Below are 17,359 nucleotides of genomic sequence, written 5' to 3' on the forward strand. Positions count from 1 at the left end.
AGCGTAAACACACACGGTCTCCTTGAAAGCAGCAGGGGTTGTGGCTCGCTTCTGCGCTAGCATGGGAGGTCTGTACTATCACAGGCCGGGTCCTGGTGACATATTGCAGCCCTTCTTCTCTGAAATGATGACACCCCATAGCAGTTGTGTGGCCAGAGGAAGATGTTTTCTTGGCGTGGCTACAGCGAGTCTGGGTGAGGGGGTGCACCTATCTCCTCAGCCCTGTTGGTATTGAGAAGACTTGGCTCCTTTGGGGTGAAAATCACTCCAGTTTTGATACAGGGTTTTTATCGTGTGGGGTGGAGCTTTGGTCTAGAATACGGAGTTGAAAGTTTCCCACGGAGTTGGTCAATTGACAGGGTGATCTTTGGGGACTAATCGTAACACTTTGCCCCTCCCCCAGAAAATTCCATCCCTCTTTTATCCTGATATTTCCGCCCATGGGGATGGGGGCCCCAAAGTGGCTGCATGTCCAAATCCACCTGGCCAGAGTCTCTGAGTCAGTGGGGCTGGGTGGGGTCCCACAGTTCACAGTTCTCATCTGTTCCCAGGTGGTGCAGATGCTCCTGGTCTGGGATCACCCTTTGTATCACACTGACCTGGGAGTTTGTTAAGTGGCAGGGCTGGCTGTCACCTTCCTGCATCTTAGAATCATGAGGGCATCTTAAAACCCCTGATTCCCGGGCTGAATCCCTGCTCTGATCACCTCTAGGGAGGGAGTCCAGGCACTGATAATTTTTAAGGCCTCTTCAGATGATTCCAACATCAGCTAAGGTTTGGAACCTGTTCCTGTAAGATGCTGAGTCATGAGATGTGGGGAGGGATTGGGGAACCTCAGGTTTAAGAAACTGCCCGAGGGGCTTCCCTGGTGGTCCAGTGGTAAAGCATTGGCCTTCCAATGCAGGGACGCAGGTTAGATCCCTGGTCGGGGAACTAAGATTCCACATGCCACGGAGCAACTAAGCCCACACGCCACAACTACTGAGCTCGCGCGCCTCAACTAGAGAGACTGTGTGCCGCAAACAATAGAGCCCACGTGCTCTGGAGCCCACGTGCCACAACCAGAGAGAGAAAACCAGCACGCCACAACTAGAGAGAAGCCTGCGAGCCACAACAAAAGATCCCGTGTACCACACCTAAGACCTGATGCAGCCCAAAAATAAATTAAAAAATAAATACAATAAATTCAAAAAAAAAAGAAAAGAAAAGAAACTGCCCGGGCAGGGCTGATGGCAAGAGGTTTGGGGACCACTGGTGTGGACCATGAGAACACCATTATCAACTGCATGATGTCATCATCCTCACCATGACCTCACCCCACCATGACACCCTTACTCTCACCATGACATCTCCTGACCATGACATCATTACTTGAACTATGACATCCTCCTCCTCATCATAACATGACCATCTCCATGATGTCATCATCCTCAGCATGGCATGACATCATCACAGCTGAAACCCATTGAGTCATCCCTTACCTGCATTGCTCAACGAGCTCATCAATCAATCAGTCGTTCAACAAACCCCCGAGGACAGGCCATTTCATGGCAGGAACTAGGGGCAGTGACCCACCAGAGCAAGCCCTTGCTCTCTGAGCGGCCACATGGTTGAGGAGAGACTGGCAGGTGAAACATGGTTGTTGGTGATGACTGGAGATAAGTGAGGCAGGGTACAGGTCAGGGAACTGAGGCACAGGTGGACTAAATTAAGGAGAGAAAGGGTACAACTAGGACTGAAATTCAGATCTGCCTGATTCCAAGATGATTTCCTTTCCACTTCTGCCGACCCTGTCTGCTCTTGGGCTCAGGATGTTCCTGCTGCTTCTCTTTCGCTCTAGTTCGGAAAAGCGCAAACTGAGTGGATGGCTCACAAAGTCCCATCGCACCGCGTGAACGTGGTTGCAAAACCAGTTTCTAGGCTGAGGAAAGAAAAATTTTTTCACAAAGCGAGAGCAACCGTGCTAGTGAGAGAGCGGTCTTTGCTGCCACCTGCTGGTCACATGGTGGAACTGAGGCTGGACTTGACATTCCAATCAGTCCAGGGACATTTGTTCTCAGCTTCCTGAGTGCCCAGCAGTGGGTTAAATACTGCAGGGCAGGGTGTCTCAACTGGGGAGATTCGCCGCTCCCTCTCCACCTGGGGACCTGGGGCTTTTGGGAATGTCTGGAGACATTTTCGGTTGTCATTACTGGGGACGAGTGCTACTGGCATCTAGTGGGTGGAGGCCAGGGGTGCTGCTCAACTTCCACAGTGCACAGGATGCTCCCACCACAAAGAACCATCTAGTCCCTCATGTCAAAGTGCCGAAGGTGAAAAACCCTGCTAGGGGAACGAAAGGAATAATAACAAGAGAAAGCATGTGTGTTCTAAAGGAACTGACAACACAGCTGAAAAGAATCTCATTCATTAAATAAATATTTACCAAACACCTGTTATGTGTCAAGAACTGTTCTGGGGGGTCTAAGGACACGTCAGTGGGGATGACTGACAAAAATCCCTGCAGTTACATGGAAACAGATGGTACACGCATGAACCAATAGTACCCATGAGAAATTCACATAGTGAAGAAAACAGGGCCGTGAGCTGGAGGGTGGCTGGGAGGTGCTACTCTAGGAAGGAGAGTCAGGGAGAGCTTCTTGGAAGAGGTGGCATTGTGCTGAGACTCAAGTGAGGAACCTACCAGGTGGGGAAACAGAGGACCAGGCAGGTGGCAGCAAGTGCAAAGTACCTGAGGTGGGAACAAGCTTACGTGTTTGAGGGAAAGAAGGAAGGAGCATCGAGGGAGAGTGATAGACGTTACAGGGGTGATAAGGAGGCAGAAGACGTGGGCTGGAGAGTGCTCATGGTCCAGGGTAAGGAGGTGCTGATGATTAAGCTGGGTTTAGGATTCTATTCTATACTATTCTATTCTATTCTTCTATTCCATCCCATCCCTTCCCACTCCATTCCTGCTTTGGGAGCAATGGGACTCCTCCAGAGATGGTGCAGAGATGCATCGGCTTCCAGACAGCGGTTCTCAACCCAGGCATCATTCAGGGGCTTTAAAATAAAATCAAACTTCTAACAACTGAACCTAAAGGAACCAAAACCTCAAAAGTGGGCCCAGGCACTGGTATTTTTAAAAAGTTCCCCAGGTGACTGTGCTGTGCAGGGGTGGTGTGAGAACAACTGCTGAAGCTCCTTTGGTCTGGCGAGTGGAGAGCAGATGGCAGGGAGGGGCTTCTCCCATCACCCAGGTGAGATGAAAGAGTTTGGACTGGGGGAGGCGTGGCTTGGATTCAGGGGGGGTTTGGGGGTTCAGGGGAGGCGACTTTTGCTCATAAAAAGGTAAATAGGACAAGAAGAAGGGTAAGTAGGTGCCTCCCCTTTGCGGTGGAAGCTCGGCCCAGACCTGTGTCCTCAAGTCCAGACCTGGCTGGATGGCCCATGGAACTGTCCCACTGCCCCCTCGGAGAGGACCCTGCCTGGCAGTGAAGGTTCATTCATTCACTCATCCATTCATTCCCCTCATTTACTCACACACTCGTCCACCCTCCAACCATCCATCCGCGGATTTGTTCATAATTTATATATTCATGTACCCATCCACTCATCTCTTCATTCATTTATACAGTCATTCATTTATTTCTTATACAGTCATTCATTCATTTGTCATTCATTCATTCACTACTTCATACATTTGTCCATTAATTGATTCATTCGCTCATCCATCCATCCATCACTCATTCATTCATTCATGCCTTCACTCATTCACGCATTTATCACTCCATTTGCTCATTCATTTAACAACTATTACTTACTGGATGTCTGATGTGCCAGGTGCTGTTTGGAGCACTGGGAATTTAGCCATGAACAAAAGCGACAAAAACCCCTGTCATCATGGAGCTGACATTTGTGTGTGTGTGTCTGTGTGTGTGTGACATACAGACAATAAACATGATGGGTAAAACATATGGTAAGTCACCTGGGAAGAGGTTCTATAAAGAAGTGGAGGAGGGGCAGGGACGGGTGCGTGGGGAGTGTGACCTTGGCAGTGACCACAGTGTCCCATGGAGCTGGTCCTCTGCTGAGCAGGATTGAAGAACCGGTAATTGATTCATCAATTCATGAGTGTTTCCTGGGCCCCTCTTGTAGGGTCTGGAAGGGGAGTCTCCCTGGAGGCTGGACACATGGGTTGAGTGAGGACCTGGCCTCGGTCTCCCCAAGCTGACCTCGGTGCTTTATTCTGGAGATGAGCCTCAGGGCTGATAGGATCCTGGCTGCGGTGAGGGGGAAGAGACCGGGGGAGACAGGAGCTCGCAGAGCAGGCACTGTTGCCCCATTTTGCAGATAAGGAGCCTGAGGCCCCCAGGCTCCTCATCTGCAGAATGGGGACTTGATGCTGCAGGTGAGACAACCAGGACCCAGACCCTGGCTTCAGGGCTTCAGCGTGGTCACTTGTTTCCCATCCTCTGACATCGTGGGCGGCTCCCTCGAGAGTCAGAGGCCTGGATTTCCTTTATAGCCAAAAAGGGAGCAACCCATGGCCTTTGCTTATCCTGTCAGTGAATTTCCGTTTGTCATTTCCCAGCACATGATACCCAAGGGCAGAGACGCTGATATGAGGCCTCTGTGAACACTGAGGAAGACGCACAACCTCTGCCAGTTCCAACAGCTGCCTGAACTCTCCCAAATATTTGGGTCCCCGCTGGAGCGTCTGGAGGATGGGGGAAGGGAGAGAGACAGAGCAAGAGAGAAGGACAGAATAACAGATGGACCCACGCCCACATCCACACCCACGAGAGGCCCAGAGAAACATATCAACAACAGTAAAAGAGATAAAGACAGAGGTGCAGACAGAGACGAGTGGACTGAAGACAGAGGAAGACAGAGAGGAAGGAGCTGCATCCAGAGAAAGAAGAGAGAGAGACAGGAAGAGACCCAGGGAGGTTCAGAAAAAGGCGGAAAGAAGGGCAGAGAATCTGAGAGAGGAACAGAGAGTGAAACGGACAATGAAAAACCAGAGACGCATATACCTGAAGAAAACCATAGTTCAGAAAGACACATGCACCCCAATGTTCATAGCAGCACTATTCACAATAGCCAGGACATGGAAGCAACCGAAATGTCCATCAACAGAGGAGTGGATAAAGAAGATGTGGTACGTTTATTCAACGGAATACTACTCAGCCATAAAAAGGAACAATTGTGCCATTTGCAGAGACGTGGATGGACCAGAGTGAAGTAAGTCAGAAAGAGAAAACCAAACATCGCATAATATCGCTTATATGTGGAATTGAGAAGAATGGTACAGACGAACTTATTTGCAAAGCAGAAATAGAGACACAGATGTAGAGAACAAATGTATGGCTACCAAGGGGGGAGGTGGGTGGGATGAATTGGGAGAATGGATTGACATATATACACTACTATGTATAAAATAGATAACCAGTGAAAACCTACTGTATAGCACAGGGAACTCTACTCAGTGCTCTGTGGTGACCTAAACGGGAAGGAAATCCAAAAAAGTGGGGATATATGTATACGAATGACTGATTCACTTTGCTGTACAGCAGAAAGTAACACAATGTTGTAAAGCAACTATACTCCAATAAAAATAAAAATAAAAAAAACACAAGGGAAAAAAAAGAAAAACTGAATGCAAAGGAATCAGGGTGCAGGAGAGACCCTCAGATCCAGGGGATGGGTGACACAAAGGGGACTATGAGCTTGTTCCGGGCTGGCAGGCAACGGGGGTCTGGGGGCGGGGCGTGTTGGGCAGCCCCCAGGGCAGCGCAGACTCCCAGCCCTCCTTTCACCTACGACCCTGGAGCCCCTGCTTCCTCCCTGCCCCTCGGGGGAAGGGGACGGTCACCTGGCTCTCGGGAGGTTCCCTATCTGGGATTTGCGGGCCTCTTGGGATGCAGGGACTACAGTATGGGGGAGGGGGAAGATGAAGAAAAAGTGACGGAAGGAGAAAGACTGGGATGAGAAGGCGCAGAGAAGCAAAGAGCATTTATTATGCACCTACTACACACCAGGCGCTCCTCACCCGTGCCATGGGGTTCGATTCTTACAGCATCCCTAGGAGGCCAGCGCCACGGGCCCTGGGCTGAGGCTGGGAACACCCGCGGCTGCACAGTCCTCCGCGCAGTCAGGGTTCGAAGCCAGCGTCATCCACGCCGAACTTCTGATCTTTGCACTGTGCGTTGCCACCCGCATCTCACCTCTTCTATGATTCTCTTGGGTGGGGGCGTAAATTTTATTCTGCATCTTGTTACAATCAGCCGTGGGTGCCGTGGGTCTTTTCAGAGGCTGCAGACAGAACCCGGCTTTGCAAGCACTTTGCCCGCTCCTTCCGCTCGGCCCGCCTGCAGGGGGAGCCCGGCAGGGTCAGGCCCCAGGAGGAAGGTGTTTCTCCAAGGTGTCTAGGAAGGGAAGATGCTCGTCCCAGTCTCTCACCATCACGGCTGCCCAAACCTCTGCCCTGGCGGCTATGAGACCCTTCTCCAGCAGGGGCTCCGAGACCCCCAGGATCACACCTTGGCCCAGCTGAGACTGGGGAGTGGTGCCAGATCTAGGCGGAGAGGTCTGAGGAAGGCGGGGAACAGACAGATGCACCTCTTCCTGCTCAGGGTTGTGACTTTGGGGACGTTCCTGTCTCGCTCTGGGCCTCAGTCTTCTTGTCTGTAAAATGGGCCCACGGATGGTCCTCCCCAAGCCCGTTTCATCCAATTAAATCCCGCACATGTCTCCTGAGAGCCTTTCTGTGCCAAGTCCTCCGCCAGGTACTGGGGACGCGCCAGTGAGCAAAACTGATTGTCACCAGGTCCCATGAGATATCAGGTGTGGATGTGATGTTTGGGTCTAGGAAGTCCCTCTTAGGGGAATGGCATCTCCTGTCCTGCAGGCTGTCTGGTGGCACAGCTATCCCACCACCCTCTCTCAAATGCGGGGGCCCAGCCCAGGAGACAAGAGACTCTGTAAGTGGGGCAGGAAGTGTGGTTCAGGGAGACAGGCGGGTGGGCTCGGGCAGCCGCGCTCCAGGGCACTCGCTCTTCTGCCTCCCAGACGTGTGCCTTGGGAAAGCTCCTTCTCCTGCTTGAGCTCCAATTTCTCACCTACCCTGCAGGTGTGAGCTTGTCACGGTAGGACTGACAGATGGAGAGGGAGGACATGACCTCACTGCTGCTCAGATGTCCCCGATTGTTCCCAGGAGGCGTCTCCCCTGTGCGCAGCCACGAGCGATCTGCTTCGCCTCTTCTGGAAGCCTCCCGGGAACACCATTTAGGGCGGGTCACCCGGCGCGCATGCCTTTCTTACGCCTGGGAGCACTTTAGAGTTTCCCAAGCTCCTGGCTCCCATCTGACCCTTGCCGCTGTCCTGCAGGGAGGGGGCGTCCGCCGTGGTTCCCACCGACGGACGCTCCTGCAGAGGCTCGGTGAGGCCAAGGTTGCGTCCAAGGTCATGGGCCAGGACCAAGACCCAAACCCGGTGTTCTGATCACTGAGCCGAGCTGTGTGCTTCTGCCTCCTCATCCACCATCCTTGGGGTCTGAGGACCTCCTGGTGGCCCCCATTGTGGTCATGGCACCAGATGCTGCCGCACCTGAGGATTCCTGCCCTTTCATCAGCAACCGCGGTACGTTGCTAGTATTGTAACCTCAGGGCGGGGGGGCCTCTCCCTGCTGGGAGGACATGGGCGTTCTCTCAGTACATCGGCATTTGTTCCATGTTCATTTCTATTTCCTCAGTTAGAAATGCTTAATGTAACGGCATAGTCGGAGCCCCAGAGGAGGAACGAGGCTGTGATGACTAATAAAATATTTATGTGCTGGGAGAGCTGACTCCCCCATCCCGTCTCCTTGCTTCTTTGTGGGGTTTGCTCCCTCCTGCACCCCTCTGGGTTGCTGAGTCCTTGCCTGGAAGCAGCAGCCTCGGGGAGCCCGAGAGGTGAGCTGAGGCCTCACCTGTAATTCCCGGCACCAGCTGTTTGTTTTTCTCTTTGCCTGGGACTTGGTCCTGAATCTGCACCACGGAACGAGCTGGTGTCAGACCTGGATGGTCTGATATCCGCATCTGATCTTCACTTTTCACCCACGAGGCCCTTTGAGGTGAGGTGTGTGCTAAGCGCGCTGTACTTGCCTACCTAAATGTGGGCCTGCTGTGGGTTCAAGGCTATACTCCAAAAGATACTGGAGTCGTGATTCCAGTACCTGGGACCTTAATTGGAAAGAGGATCTCTGGACCTCCCTGGTGGTCCAGTGGCTGAGACTCTGTGCTCCCAATGCGGGGGGCCTGGGTTCGATCCATGGTCGGGGAACTAGATCCCACATGCCTGCCGCAACTAAGACCCGGTGCAGCTAAATAAATAAATATTAAAAAAAAAAGAAAGAAAGAGGGTCTTTGCAGATGTGATTAGTAAATTAAGATGAGATCACACTGGATTAGGGTGGACTCTAACCCAACGACTGGTGTCTTTATAAGAAGGCCATTGGAAGACACAGACACACAGAGAGGAGGCCAGGTAAGTCAGAGGCATAGAATGGGGTGGTGCTGCCGTAGCCGAGGGACATCTGGAGCCTCCAGAAACTAGAAGAGGCAGGAAGATCCTACCCTGGAGCCTTCAGAGGGAGCGTGACCCTCCCGACACCTTGATCTTGGACTTCCGGCCTCTAGAACGTGGAGAGAATAAATTTCTGTTGTTCTTAGCTGCCCAGTTTGGGGTACTTTGTCATGGTGGTCCTGGGAGATTAATACAGGCACTGTAACAGGATGGTTTTAAACCTCAGAAAAATAACCACAGCTACAGTATCAAGTGCTTACCACCTGCTGAGTACACTTTATCTTCTTCAGTCTTAAGATACCTGTGAGGCAGGTGCTGTGATCACCTCTTCCACAATGAGGAGACTGGGGTTAGGGAGGGGAGATAACTGCCCAAGCTGCACCCCCGGTACGAGGTGGGGGGGGAATGGGTGGAGGCTGGCTGACTGGCATCTGTGCTCTTGGGCACCATCCCTGCCTGTCTCCTTTGTTGCTTCATAACAAGTCACCAGAAAAGCAGTGGCTAGAACCAGCAAGGATCATTTTTTATCCTTTGTCGTCTTTGAGGGTCGGGAATTCAGAAAGTGCTCAGCCGCTGGTTCTGGTTTGGTCTCTCTCATGCAGGGACTGGAACTGGAGCAACAGGGGCGTGCAGCCAAGCAGGCTGAGCACTCCTCTGTGTCTCCTCAAAGCCTTTCCATACATCTTGAGACAGGCTGGGACCTGCGACCTGGGACCCCTTGCGGCAGGGCTTGCACCTGCACAAAGGTCTCCTTGAGCAAGAATATACGAAGAAACTGTAAGGGACTAAAAATAACTGCATGCATGTGCGGTGGGGGCAAATTATGGACAGCAAGATACAAAAAGACCAAAAAGCCTAACTGCCACTTCTGAAGAGCCGGGAGCAAAAACAGGGCGTTGGGAGCAAAAGCAGGATGGTGTGCACGCCCCCTGCACTCCACACCACCAAAGGGGTGGGCAAACTACCTAAGCCGCCCCTCTGACCTGACCCCTGGACCCACCCCTACCCTCACCCCCTATAAAGAACTAGCTTGGCCCCACCCCGGGGAGCGAGTGAGCAAGGGACCCTCTTACTTGTTCTCACTCCCCACCCCTGCTGCAGCAGGGGCCCCAATAAAGCCTTGCCTGAATTTCTTGTCTGGCCTCTGATCAGTGTCTGTTGATTAAGGAGGCCAAGAACCTGGGTTGGTAACAGTCTCTCCACGTGGGCTAGATTGGGCTTCCTGACAACATGGCGGCAGCAGGGCAGTCAGAGGCTTGGGGTCCAAGGAGCAAGGTGCCAGCTGCACTGCCTTTTGTAACTTAGCCTCAGAAGCCATATCCCCTCTGCCGCCATCACCAGCCTGTCCTGATACACGGGGAGGGAACACAGACCCCAGCCTCCCTGGGAAGAGTATCAGAGTCACATGCTAAGAAGAGCCTGGGGTGTTGGATGTAGTGCTGGCAGCATCTTCAGAAAACACCACGTGCCACACTCTACAAGAGTAACCTGCTTTCTTTTTTTTTTTTTAAAGGTACATCCTGGATCATTTTAATTAATTTATTTATTTTTGCCGTGTTGGGTCTTCATTTCTGTGCGAGGGCTTTCTCTAGTTGTGGCAAGCGGGGGCCACTCTTCATCGCGGTGCGCGGGCCTCTCACTATCGCGGCCTCTCTTGTTGCGGAGCACAGGCTCCAGACGCGCAGGCTCCGTAGTTGTGGCTCACGGGCCTAGTTGCTCCGCGGCATGTGGGATCCTCCCAGACCAGGGCTCGAACCTGTGTCCCCTGAGTTAGCAGGCAGATTCTCAACCACTGCGCCACCAGGGAAGCCCATAACCTGCTTTCTTAATCTCACTGCCTCACTGTTTCCACCTGCAAGATCTCAGCCACCTGCCCCCACACCCCCGCCCCCTGCTCCAGTCCCCAGGAAAAGTCCAATGATTGAGTCCTTAGCAAGAAAGAAGGCTGGGGGGATAGGCAGGGGCCGGATGGTGGAAGCCGCAGAGAGGAGCCCAGAGGCCAATGGGGAGGTTTTTAAGAAATTGTGGTAAAAGATGCACAGAGTAAAATGTCAACATTTTCAAATGCACAAGCCGGTGGCATTCAGCACCTTCACAATGTCATGCAAGCACCACCACCAAATTCGGTCCTAAATGGGGAGTCTTCTGGAGGAGGTGACACTTTCTTGCTCTAGAAGGATCTCTCTGCCCATTGCTTGGGTGGTGGGCTGGAGGGGGGGTCGCTGGTGAAGCTGCAGGGACAAAGGCCAGCAAAGAGGCTGTTACTGGTGTAGTGGAGAGAACGTGGTGGCCCGAGCAGGGCGGAGGTGATGGGAGGGCAAGAAGAATTCTCAGCTGGCATTTAGGCGGGGTGGGGGGGGGGGTGTTGCTGAATTTGGTGTGTGTGTGATGTGCGCGGATGATGCCGGTTCCGGCTGGAATAGTCATGTGAGTGGAACCAGATTTCCAGAGGTGGAAAATGCTGGAAGGCAAGCCAACCGGAAGTATTGGGGGAGGGGTGCAGACAATGAGTTCCTTCTGGAAGATATTGAGTTTGAGACCCTGGGGGACAGCCAAGTGGACACGCCTAGGAGGCAGCTGGGAATACTTCTTAGCACAGAGTGGAATCAACCGGGACTTCCCAACCTCAGCCCTAGTGACATCTGAGGCCAGGTCACTCTGCGTTGTAGGGGCCACCCTGTGCAGTGGATGGGTGCCCAATCTCTGACCTCTACCCAGTAGACGCCAACTGCACCCCCTTCCCAGGCATGACAATCACAAACGTCTCCAGACATTGCCAGATGTCCCCTGGCGGCGGGGGTGGCTGGGGAAGCTGGCCCCGGTTGAGAACCACTTGGTCTAATGCTTTGGAGAGTCTGTATCTAGACGGCAGTGTAAGCCTTTGGGATCCTTGAGATGCTCAGAGCGTCAGTGTGGTGTGAGAGAGGAGAGGCCCCTATGTGTCTGTGATAAACACAGGCTCCAATGGGGCAAAACCAGTGGAGACCACAAGGCTTACTAAGAAGGAGGGACCAGCGGGGAGGAAGGAGGGAGAGTCCCAGAAGCGGGCAGATGGTGATGCCACCTGCTGCCTGCACCTCTCTCTGTGCACCCACCATGGGCATCATGTTTCTGCTTGGACTTTGTGTCGAGGGAGGGCCTGCAGAGCGTGATGCGCAAATGGCCTAAGCTTCCTGTGCCGTCACTTCCTCAGCCATGAGACGGGGCTCCTAGCGGTACCTGCCTTCGGGACGGTCTCAGCGATTACACGCGTCCACGCTGCGCGGAGCTTAGAATGGGGCCTCTCATTTGTAAGTGTGAACCAGGGCTGCTCTTCTCAGTATTCTGCTCATTTCCAGACCTCGGACCTTGCCTCACTCCATGGATTTAATGAACTCCACGGTTCATACTGCCAACAAATCTGTATGGGAGGCGTACTCTGCGCTCCCCCTGGAGGTGGAGCAGTGAGCAGGATGGAGGCAGACCCCACCCCCCAGAAAGCCTGGTTTGGGGAGGGGTGAGGGAGGCAGATATTAATCAGGTGGCACACACGTAATTACCAACAGAGACATGTGAGGAGGGGCATGAAACTACGAAAAGCCAAGATGCAGGTACCCTCTCTGCCCAGCTCTGGAGCAGCTGTGCAGAAAACACTGCCTCATCTGTTTGCGCAGCCCCAACGCTCCACCAAGGGAAAGATTCAGGGGTGGGAACCCTCTCCAGTGCATCTCTTATCATCCTGGAGGAAGGATTCCTGGGAAGCAGTCTTAGGACCTGCTATTTCTACTGAAATGGGCTTCAGTCCCTTCAAGTTCAGCTTTGGATGGAAACACCAAGGACTCAGAATGTGGATAAGAACGTAGAAAATCAGGGGCAGCGGTAAAGATGTTTCTCATGCTTCCTGGCTCTTCTGGAGAAAACCACCTGCTCGTACGGGTCGACTTTAGTATTGATGGTGAGGGCAGGGGACACACATGCACACACCTTCCCTGAAGCATCTTCCTGGCAGGGCACGTGCCACCCAGTGGGATAGAAAGAACTCCTGGTTAGAGGCTAGGAGATTTGGACCTCCAAACCCATAGGGTGACCTTGCGCTCAGGGAATTCCCCTCCTCGACACTAGCCGTTCAATCACTCCCGCACTGGAGTCCAGGTCTCGGGGTTGAGACCAGTGTGAGGAGAGCAAGGCTTGGCGGAGTTGCAGGGTCAGATCCCGTCTTCATTTAAAGATATTGATATTCTGTTCATCATGGGTATTTGGAGGATTACTTTTGATTTTAAAAGAAGCAGTGCACTGCAGTGTTATCTATCCGGATGAATGAGTCATTTGGGGCCCCCCTACATCTTGCACCCAGGGCCTCACCTTAGTTCTGATCCACGTGGGCCCCCTGCTGGACCCACCCTTTATCTTGGGGGCATTTGGGTTGAAAATGTCCTTCCTATGTGCAGAACATCTTAGAGCTTCCAAAGCTTGTTCACTTCTGGGATCTCTTTCGAGACTTTGAATGCCCCAGAAAACACCCAGGGTGTGGGTGTTGGTCACCCATTCACAGATGAAGAAACTGAGGTCCAGAGAAAGGAAATAGCTTGTTTAGGTTCACAAACCAAGCTACCAGGTATGGGAACTAGGGTCAGATCCAAGTTCAGGGGGATTTTTCTGCTCCATTCCCTGGACAGCTGGACAGGTACAGTTTATTTATTTATTATTTATTTATTTATTTATTTATTTATTTATTTATTTATTTATTATTTATTTATTATTATTTATTTATTTAATAATTTATTTACTTTTGGCTGCATTGGGTCTTTGTTGCTGCGCGTGGAGCGGGGGTTCTCTTCATTGCAGTGCGCGGGCCTCTCATTGCAGTGGCTTCTCCCGTTGTGGAGCACGGGCTCCAGGCGCATGGGCTTCAGCAGTTGTGGCTCACGGGCTCTAGAGCTTGGCTAATAGTGCTTGGCTAATACCCGGGGTAGGCTGGAAGTGCAGGGGAGCTAGGAGCCCTGGGAGCGTCTCTTAACCTACAGTGGGTGGAGCTTGTAGATACTCTGGCTCCGTTGCCTTCAGGTGGGACAATCTTCAGTTTGTCTAATGACAGATGACATCAGATGAATGGCCAATGAGGCAACAGCAAAAAAGTGTTCTTGGAAGAGGAAGAAGATGAAACTAAGGTAGTAACTTGTAAATTTTATTTGCAAAGTGCTGTCCTGTTTGCCGATCCCTTTCCTGCCTTTATCTCATCAGATGCTTGGAGCACATCTGCAGGTACAGTACAGTCATTTACGTCTCCAGGAGAGGTAAAGCCTTGTTGGCAAATGGTGATGCGACTACTTGAATCCCCACCTCCTGATTCTTTAAACTCCATGGCCTTTTTCATTCTCCTGAATGAGTTCTCTGGCCGCAGGTACCTGCAGGAGGGACCATCTGTTGCCAGATTTTTCTAGGACTCCAATTCCAAACTATGAAATGATACGGATTAAATCACAGGTCATGGTTTGGAAAGCAGGATCCCTGAGCCAAAGCCCTGGGGTCAGCTTAGTATTTCTTAGACCAGAGGGATACAACAGCGGTGGTCAGAGGTCCTGCACTCCCCTGGCATTTCCATCGTGGCCTTTCAGCCCAGCAAAGGGCCAACAACAAAGGAAATGATGAGAAGACAGAAGAAAACCTGGTGGGAAGTAGGAAGCTCGGCCGGATTAGTGACTGACCAGAACTAAGTCATCAAAGGGCCTGGATGAAAGGATGGAGATCACTCAGGGAGCATGAAACACAGGCAGCTTAAGTGGTAAGAGACCAAAAGTGAGGGATCAAAGATGCATTGGAATCACAGCGCAGCCACCTGAGAGCTGAAAGCTGCATCAGCCTTGACTTGGGGGGGCCGCAGGAAGGGCAGGGGGGTTGTGCTGACCCAGCGAGGATTCACCTTCAAGCTGGAGGCAGAAGTCTTGGGGTTGGAGAACTCGGGAGAACGCCTAGATAACGGCCGTCGTCTTTAGTTGTTGTTGTTTTTACTTGGCATTTTGAAATAATTATAGACTCCCAGGAAATTGCAAAACTAGTACACAGAGTCCCGTGAACCCCAGGGGTGACACCCTATGTAACTGTAGTACAATGTTAATATCAGGAAATTGGTGCAATGCTAAGGTGAGGACAGACCTCATTTCTGTGTGTGTGTGTGTGTGTGTGTGTGTGCGCGTGTGTGTAGTTCTATGCAGTTTCCTCCTACATACAGGTTCCTGTTACCGCCACTATAACTAAGATGCAGAACTTTACCATCACCCTAAACAGGACCCTCGTGCTACTTGTTTAGAATTGCACTTCCCACCCCTTCCACCCCATGTCGGATCTCGTTTTCCATCGCCAGAGTTTTGTCATTTAGGGGCTACGACGTGAGTGGAATCATAAAGTACATAACTTTTGTTTTTTTCTTGTATTCTGGATTCTAGCGTTGCTGTTGAGTAGTTCAGAGTTGTGATTCTTTTTCTTTTTAAAATAAATTTATTTATTTATTCTGGGCTGTATTGGGTCTTTGTTGCTGCGTGTGGACTTTCTCTAGTTGTGGGCTACTCTTCGTTGCGGTGCACGGGCTTCTCATTGCGGTGGCTTCTATTGTTGCGGAGCACGGGCTCTAGGCACGTGGGCTCCAGTAGTTGTGGCACACGAGCTCAGTAGTTGTGGCTCACGGGCTCTAGAGCGCAGGCTCAGTAGTTGTGGCGCACAGGCTTAGTTGCTCCGTGGCACGTGGAATCTTCCTGGACCAGGGCTTGAACCCGTGTCCCCTGCATTGGCAGGAGGATTCTTAACCATTGTGCCCCCAGGGAATTCCCCAGTATGTAACTTCTTGAGATTGGCCCATCTTCTCTCAGCATAGTGCCTATGAGATGCACCCAGGGTGTGACCTGCATCCATAGCTCTGTCCTTTCTGTCCCTGAGTAGTTTTCCACAGCATCGATGTGGTACACTTCACTAATCCAGTCAATCACTGAAGGACATGAGAGGGCTTTCCAGCTCTTGGTAATTGGGACCATTGTTTTCACTGAATGGCACATGGGCTTGAATGGGGAGGCTCCTCTCCAAAACATCTCTAAAGATGTTTTTCAAAAAACCTTTATTGAAGTATAGTTGATTTACAGTGTTGTGTTAATTTCTTCTGTACAGCAAAGTGACTCAGTTATACATATATATATATATATATTCTTTTTCATATTCTTTTCCACTATGGTTTATCACAGGATATCACCTAAGGATGTTAAATATGATGTAAGGGTGTTGATTTAAATGCCCCCGTAATGTCAGCTGGGCTATCGTTTACAACTTCTGCAAGAACAATTTCTCTCATGCCTCTGAGACAAAAAGGCAATGTTTTTCTTCAACGGTTAGTAGGTTTTTATCCAAGGAAACCGGGAATCTTGTCACTTATGGAGTTTCTCTCTTTGCTTTGGCCACCGGGAAGATGAGCTTGGGGGCCAACAAAAGAGTGTGGGAGCAGGAAGGTGGGAGAGATCAGTCACCTTCGTTCAACTGTGGCCACCTTGAGTGTCAGAGCCGTGAACTGTCCATCTTTGTACCTCCATATGCCAAGCACAAGGTAGGATGGAGAATAGCTGAGCCCACGGATGCTGAGTCCACCTTCTTCTCCTGTGGTTCCCTCCCCGGGGTGCGGGGAGTGCTCTCTCCAGTGGATCCGGCCAGGACCACAGGGCGATGAACAGGCCATGAGCATGTGTGAATGTGGGGGTGGGAGGAAGGTAACCTTCAGAGCTCTGACAGGTAGAGTGACGAGAGGGATCCGGACTTCAGATCTCACTGAACAGGAAAAAAATGTGGAGGACTAAGGTTTTTTCCTACCCATTTTCATCTTGCCAAGTCAGCCCATCAATTAAACAACCCCCCAAACACACAGACACACACAAAACCACATACAGAAAGACAAACACTACCATCTCCCGTCACTACCATGTCTCCCTCACTAACACACACACACACACACACACACACACACACACGCGTGCATGTATGCAATGCATGCACTGGAAGGGAAATATTTTGGTATCGGAGGTTGTACTTTAAACTGAATATGTGTGGACTATCTTACTTTTCTCAGTTCACTCTCTTTGAGATCATGCATTTTTTTTGTTTTTATAAATTTACTTGTTTATTTATTTTTGGCTGTGTTGGGTCTTCATTGCTGCATGTGGGCTTTCTGTAGCTGCGGCAAGCGGGCGCTACTCTTCGTTGCGGTGCACGGGCTCTAGGCGCGAGGGCTTCAGTAGTTGTGGCACGTGGGCTCAGTAGTTGTGGCACACGGGCTTAGTTGCTCTGCGGCATGTGGGATCTTCCCAGACCAGGGCTCGAACCCGTGTTCCCTGCATTGGCAGGCGGATTCTTAACCACTGTGCCACTAGGGAAGCCCTGAGATCATGCATTCTTAACGTGAGTGAAAATTGGCTCTTTTTTAAAAAAATTAGGAGGTGCTTTATTTCTTTTAACACTAGTTCCTCCTGTATGTAGAATGTAAATATTTCACATTGTCATACTAATCAATTAATGTAAAGCTACCATCATCAATATATGTGTGTATATGCTTTGTACACGTATATACACAGTGAATCATAGGTCACTTCCCTCTGGGCAGGGAAGAGGATAAAAGATGCATAGAAGATTTCACCCCTGTTGAGAAAATTGGTTCTTGGAGGTGAAAAAAAATTCATGTTTTTTTTGCTCTCCAAAGAACCATAGTCCATAAACGGATATACAGTGTATCTGTGCTATTAAAATTTCGTGGGTGGGGTGGCAATTAAGAAAAAAAAGTCTAAAAGACTCTTTGGGGAGGTGG

The sequence above is a fragment of the Leucopleurus acutus genome (assembly GCF_964270905.1).
Source record: "Leucopleurus acutus genome assembly, chromosome: 16".
Classification (NCBI taxonomy): domain Eukaryota; kingdom Metazoa; phylum Chordata; class Mammalia; order Artiodactyla; family Delphinidae; genus Leucopleurus; species Leucopleurus acutus.